We start from the raw sequence: 5,897 nt of genomic DNA on the forward strand, positions 1-5,897 counted from the left end.
AAGCAGGGTCAGGTGAGACCTCTTAGATTTTTGCAGCCAGGAGGGTCTGCCAAGCATCTCTGAATATGAGCATGAACCCCAAATATCTTGTCACCCCCCTTGGGGGTCACTAACCCCCAGTTAGGAATGTCTGTGTGGGGTCAGGCTGTGGCACAAGGCAGGTTTCAGTTCCTAAATCTTCATGTTTGGAGATTATCTGCTTCCCGTGACTAAAGTGGGCACCCAGCTGACCCCAGCTCAGGGCCAAGCATGCAAAGGGTCTCTGCAGTGGCATTTCAGCTGCAGCCCCCTAAAACGTCCATAATGGGGCCAGGCTGCTAATTGCCTGGTCAGCAAAGTTCCCGAGAGAGGAGTAGGATGGGTGAGGACAACCCCCTTGCAGCATCACAAATTGACATCCCTGCCTTGGCCCCCTCAGCCCCTTGGCCACCCCCCTCAGTGCGTCCCCATCCTGCCGTGCCCCATCCTGCCGCAGGGCTGGGAGGCTGCAAGGGGAAGGGGGCGATGGGAGGAGGAAATGGACCTCCCAGCTGGGAAGTATGCGGGAGAGTGACATTGGCCAGACACTGATGCTGCTTTTGATAAAGAGCAGGGGGCAGTTTGCTGCCCACAGGCACCCATGTTTCCCACACCTCCCAGCAGCTGGGGCCAAACATCATCCCCCAGCCCCAGAGCCTTTGCCTCCTGCAGAGCCAAAAGCATGCAAGGCTGGATGCCTCTTTTCCCTTTCGGCCACAGTGGGCTGCAGAGCAGGGGGGAAAAGGCATTTTTATTTATTTTTGGTGCAACATTTGTCAGCATCTGATTACAAAGGGGTGATGCAGAAGTGGACAGTGTCACCTGGACAGCATCAGCATGGTTGCAACATGCACCCCGTGGCAGATGGACAGGGCTGGCTCTCCAAACACACAAGCCTCATCAGATTTTCCCAAGGGCACATCCCCAGTGCAGGAATCAGCCTAGAACCCAGGATGACAGCCACCCTTCCTCCTCATGCTGCCTCCCAGGGCTCCAGCACCTAGCAGGCCCTTTCCCCTTGCAGAAATGGTGGCTGAGCTCTGTTGCAAGCGCGCGCCAGCAAACAAGGCTGGCAGCCACTGGCAGCCACTTCCAGCGATTCCACCCTGGAGCTTGTGGCCAGGCTTTAGATCTGCTAAGCCTGCTTCAAACTTTGCACTGGGAGAAGTGATTTGTCTGCAAATGTTATGTGGTTAAAATAAATGCAGAGAATTTTAATCCTGGGAATTTGGAAAGTAGGAGATTTAAAATAACAAAACCCTTTCATATGGCACTTAATCCGAAATTAGCTGGGTTTTAAGTTTTACAGCAGTAGCTGATCATTCCTCGGCCACCTCCTGCTCGGCGTGGGAAGGGGGGGTCCTCAGATCCCCAGAGCAGGGAGCAGTGGGGGAGGCAGGATGGGCTCTCCCAGCCGTGCAGTGCCCTGCCATGCCAGGGTGGTGCTGGAGCAGTGACGGCACTCTTTTTTTGTTGACGTGGAATGGATCTCCCACAGCTACTTAAGGTTTTAATTGCCCTGTGATTAAAGTTTTCATTACTAAGCAATTAGCACCTGAAATTTTAAGTGGTGAAGTGTTAAACTGCATCCTGAAGCTGCCAGAGGTGAGGGGTGGTGGATGTGGGTGGGACGGAAGAGGGTTTTGAAGTGGGGACCAGGAGCAGCAGGAGGTGGCTGCCTTGCTTGGGCCCAGCCAGGCTGGCATGGGTGCTGCCAGCCACCCCAACCTGCTGGCAGCATCAAGCGCCTGGCAGCACAGGGAGGAGCTCCCGGAGGGGCGAGAGCCCAGGGAGCCTGGGAAGGAGACAGGCTGGAGCCCGCTCTGGTCTGGCGGGAAACACACCGGCTGGGCAAGTTGGCACCCGGCGGCGCTCCCAGCCCTGGGAACAGGGCACCCTGGGGCTCCCTTTGGACTGGGGAGGGCATAGGGGACCCCCCAGCAGCCACATGGCTGCCCCAAGTGCCTGCTCAGATGTTGCCCTTCTGAGTGCTGACTTTTGGACAGGGGACTTGATGATGTCACTCGATGATGTCACTTGATGCCATAATGGCCCCACTACAGTGGTACCCCCCACCCAGCTTCCCATATCCCCAGCACAGTTGCCCTCCAAGTGAGCAGACAACGGAGGCCTCTTGCAGGGTTTTTTCCCCCATTCCACCCTTCAAATGCGTCCCCGTACCTACCTTGTGGCGATGCGCTCCTGGGACTGGCTGCCTGGTGAGGAATGTACTCCCATCTGTTTGTTTTTAGATTCTTGCTGGGTAATTTCATTTGATGCCCCTTAGATCTTCTGAGAAAATAGGAATAATTGTTCCCTAATCACCTTTCCTTATGAAATTGCAGCTGAGGTTGCCGCATGCAAAGGAGGTGAGGGGCGGTGGCTGGGCGCAGCAGGCAGGGTGTGTGGGTGCACCCGTGTGCGGGGCCATGGTCTGACACACACTGTGCACGTGCCTGTGCGATGTGGGCCCATCACCGGAGCACATAAGGACTGCATTTGGAAATGGGGAGTGAAAGTCAGGCTTGCTTCAGCGGGATTGGGTCTCTAGGTAGGAAATTTCTTACAGAGAGAGGGCTTGGCTGGGAGGTTTGTCCTCTGAACTTCCATGGTCATTTCTGCTTTTCGAGGTTTTTCTTTCATCTCTGCTGCTCCCTGTCTGCACGGGAATGCCTCCCAGGGACACTGTGGGTTCCACAGCTTTGCCATGCAGGCTGTAGGCTGTTCTAAGGCAAAACATCCCTAACTCAGGTCAATGCTGCAGACACGCTCCCCTGCCTACCCCACAGTGCTGCGTTTCAGCTCTCAGCCCATCCCCGCCCATGTCGTGCCAACAGGGTCCTCTTTATAGCCCTATTCAGCTCCATCCATCACCCCAAAGTGCCAGGGAGGTGCCCTTGGAGGGGACTGAGGCTGAGTGTCTGTGCAGGGACATTTTGTGGCCAGGAGATGTCCATGTCTATACAAACATATGTACCCCCCAACCACGCCATCACCCGGTCCCCTGAGGGCCACAGCAGCACCATACTCAGTACTGAGTCCTTGCCCAAGCAGGCGGGTTGACATTACAGAGCCAGCCCCTGCCAGAAAATACCACGCAGTTACCACAGTTATTTCCTATTGTGCAGGCGTCAGAGCCCTGCCAGCGCTGCTCCCCAGGCTGCCCACCAGCTGCAACACACAGGCAGCAACTGGGGGCTCCCTGGCCATCGATCTCCCCCAAAATCCTCAGGCTCCAGTCAAGACCACGGCATTGCACCCACCAGTACCAGGGGAGCCTGAGGCCCCAGGGAGAGGTCGGCTGGCAGCACCAGCCCAGTGGGAGCGAGCAGGGGCTCATTAATTACAGCACGTGGGGAGAGACTCAATTGTATGGAGCATCCTCCCCCAGCCCGCGCCCCCCCGCTGCCTGCTCCAGTTTCTCATCCTATTCTGAAATAAATTCCTTTCGGGCTGAAATTTGCCAGGCATGGCTTGGCTCCAAGGGGAATTCTTGGAGAAAGTTTAAGTAAAATTGGTTCAGCCATTTTTGAGTTATTCAAGTGTGAATAAGCAATTTCCCCATGTGCTCCGTTCAGAAATTTTGTGCTTGGGTAACTCAGACCTCTGGAATTGCAGAATAAACGAGGTTTCTGCATCTCACTAAGCCAGCAGGCTCTGGCTGCCGGAATTGGTACGGTGTCTCCAGCAGGGAGGATTTCCCAGGAGTGATTTCATAAGGAGACGGCAAATCTTCCCACCCTGAGTCTGGCCCTTGGTTAAGAGTCTCAACATCTCCATCAGCCCCCAGCCCTCTCCTTCCCCACTGATGCAGCATTGTACCCCAGTGCAGTGTTAATGGTGCCGGCTTTGTCACTCGCTTCTCCACTGCTCATCTCCTTGAGTGACAGTGTGTCCAAACAAACAGCTTCTGGTTGTTGGCTGAAACTTTGGTGTTTTCCACCAATGCAATCCCCTTACCTCTGCTTTGCTCCTCAACTGCTTCCTTTCACCTGGAGAATGCAATGCCCCACTTGCTGCATCTCCTGTCCCTCACAGATATTTATCACAGTCGTATGTCATATGGCCTGTCTTAAATTAGCACACTGGCTCTCTCAGGCATGGCTTTTCCCTTTGGAAACTGTGCCTAGTGGTGCTGGGGCACTGTGGCACTCCTCAGGGCACAGCATTCTGCCGAGACTCCCTGCAGCTCCCAGAGGATGCCAGAATTCCTGCAGTAGGAATTGGTCATCTCCAAATTTTCAGTAGCCCAGGCAGAGCTCAGGCCTGTGCCAATCTCTGTGGCCAGAGCTTGGAAATGGGAATCCTTCCAGGACAAGAAAGGAAAATGCCCATCCACAGAGTTGGTTTGTGCAGCAGAAGGCAGAGGTTATATGGACATGCTGTGCGTCTGTTTGCATAGAGGAGAGGTCAACAACAGCCAGGTCTGATAACCTCCCGAATTCCAGCTCCTGCCAGCAGCTGCGGGGAGTGTAGCCAGGAGCGTGGGCCTGTGGACGCCCCACTGTGCTTGTGTGGGGCTGAGACTGGGTCTGCACAGCTACAGAATTTCTGGGCCAGATTTCTGGGGCAGGAGCAGTGTGGAAGGTGCTGCTGGCAGATGGCAGGTGGCTGCGGAGGGGGCAGCCCAGATGGCTGTGCCAGGGGGACAAGGCTGCCTGGGGTGATGCAACCAGTCATGCACCCCACTGCCCCTCTACCTGCTGGAGTTCCAGCCACCCCTGGGGACCAGGAGCATCAACATGCCCCAAAATCAGGGACCTGGGGGATTTTGCTAAGCCCAAGCACAGCCTCTCAAGGAATCCAAGGAGGAGACGCAGCACAGAGGGCCAGGACAGGTCACAGCCTGTGTCCCGCACCTGGCACGGCAGGTATGTATCTGTCCTGAATGATGTGGCTCCAACCACAGGGACAGCATGTGTGTGTACACCATCCCAAGGGAGCAGTCTGTTCAACACAGGGCTCCAAAACCTTTCCACGGCAATGTCGGGACAGAAGGGGAAGAAGACTGAAGCACTCACAGGCTTGGAAGCTGTGGCTGCATGCACAGTAGCCAGCACCTTCCCCCACAAGAAATGTGACGGTGAAGGCACTCTGGGGGTAGGGGAAGGGATCCTGGGGATGTCTGTAGAGTATCACCCTGGTCGGGATCCCAGCACTCATCCGAGTCTCTGTGGTGGGAATCATGATGTGGTGGGGATGGAATGGGGTGAGGAGGTATGTGATGAGATGGGATAGGATGGGTGAGGTAGGATGGGATGTATGGGATGGGTTAGGGGGCAATGGGTTGAGATGGGATGGCCCAGGGTGGGATGCATGAGAGGATGGCATAGGACTGTAGAGGATGGGATGGCAATGGGTGGCACAGGTAAATCAGACTGCCAGTAATGTGGCACAGAGGGGCCTGTCAACACACAGTACCAGGCTCACGTCGGGCTGGGGGTGTGCGGGGCAGGCCAGGAGTGTGCGGGGAGGGGGCGCGGCCCCTTTAAGAGCCCAGTTCCGCGGGCGGCCGCTGGGTGGGGCGCGCTCCCCGCCCTGCGCCTCGCGCGCCGGGGGCGGGGCCAGCGGGGACGCACCGGGAAGGACCCGCCCCCTCCAATTCATCTTTCCGCAGAGGCCCCGCCCCCCGACCCGGCACCGCCCAATCGGCTCCGCGCTCGCCGTCGCCAGGGGCGCCGGGTTGCCAGGGGCGGGGTGATTGGCGGACGGGCCCCGCCCCTCACGGCTCAGCGGCGGCGGCGGCGGCGGCGGCGCCAGAGCGCGATCGTGGCGCGGCGGCGAGAGGAGCCGCGCGTGGCGCCGAGCTCGGGACTGCCCGGCGGGGCCGCCCGCACCGCCCCCGCCATGGCCGCGGCCCGCCCGGGGGCCCCCCCCGC

The sequence above is a fragment of the Chiroxiphia lanceolata genome, chromosome 10, assembly GCF_009829145.1.
Source record: "Chiroxiphia lanceolata isolate bChiLan1 chromosome 10, bChiLan1.pri, whole genome shotgun sequence".
Lineage (NCBI taxonomy): Eukaryota > Metazoa > Chordata > Aves > Passeriformes > Pipridae > Chiroxiphia > Chiroxiphia lanceolata.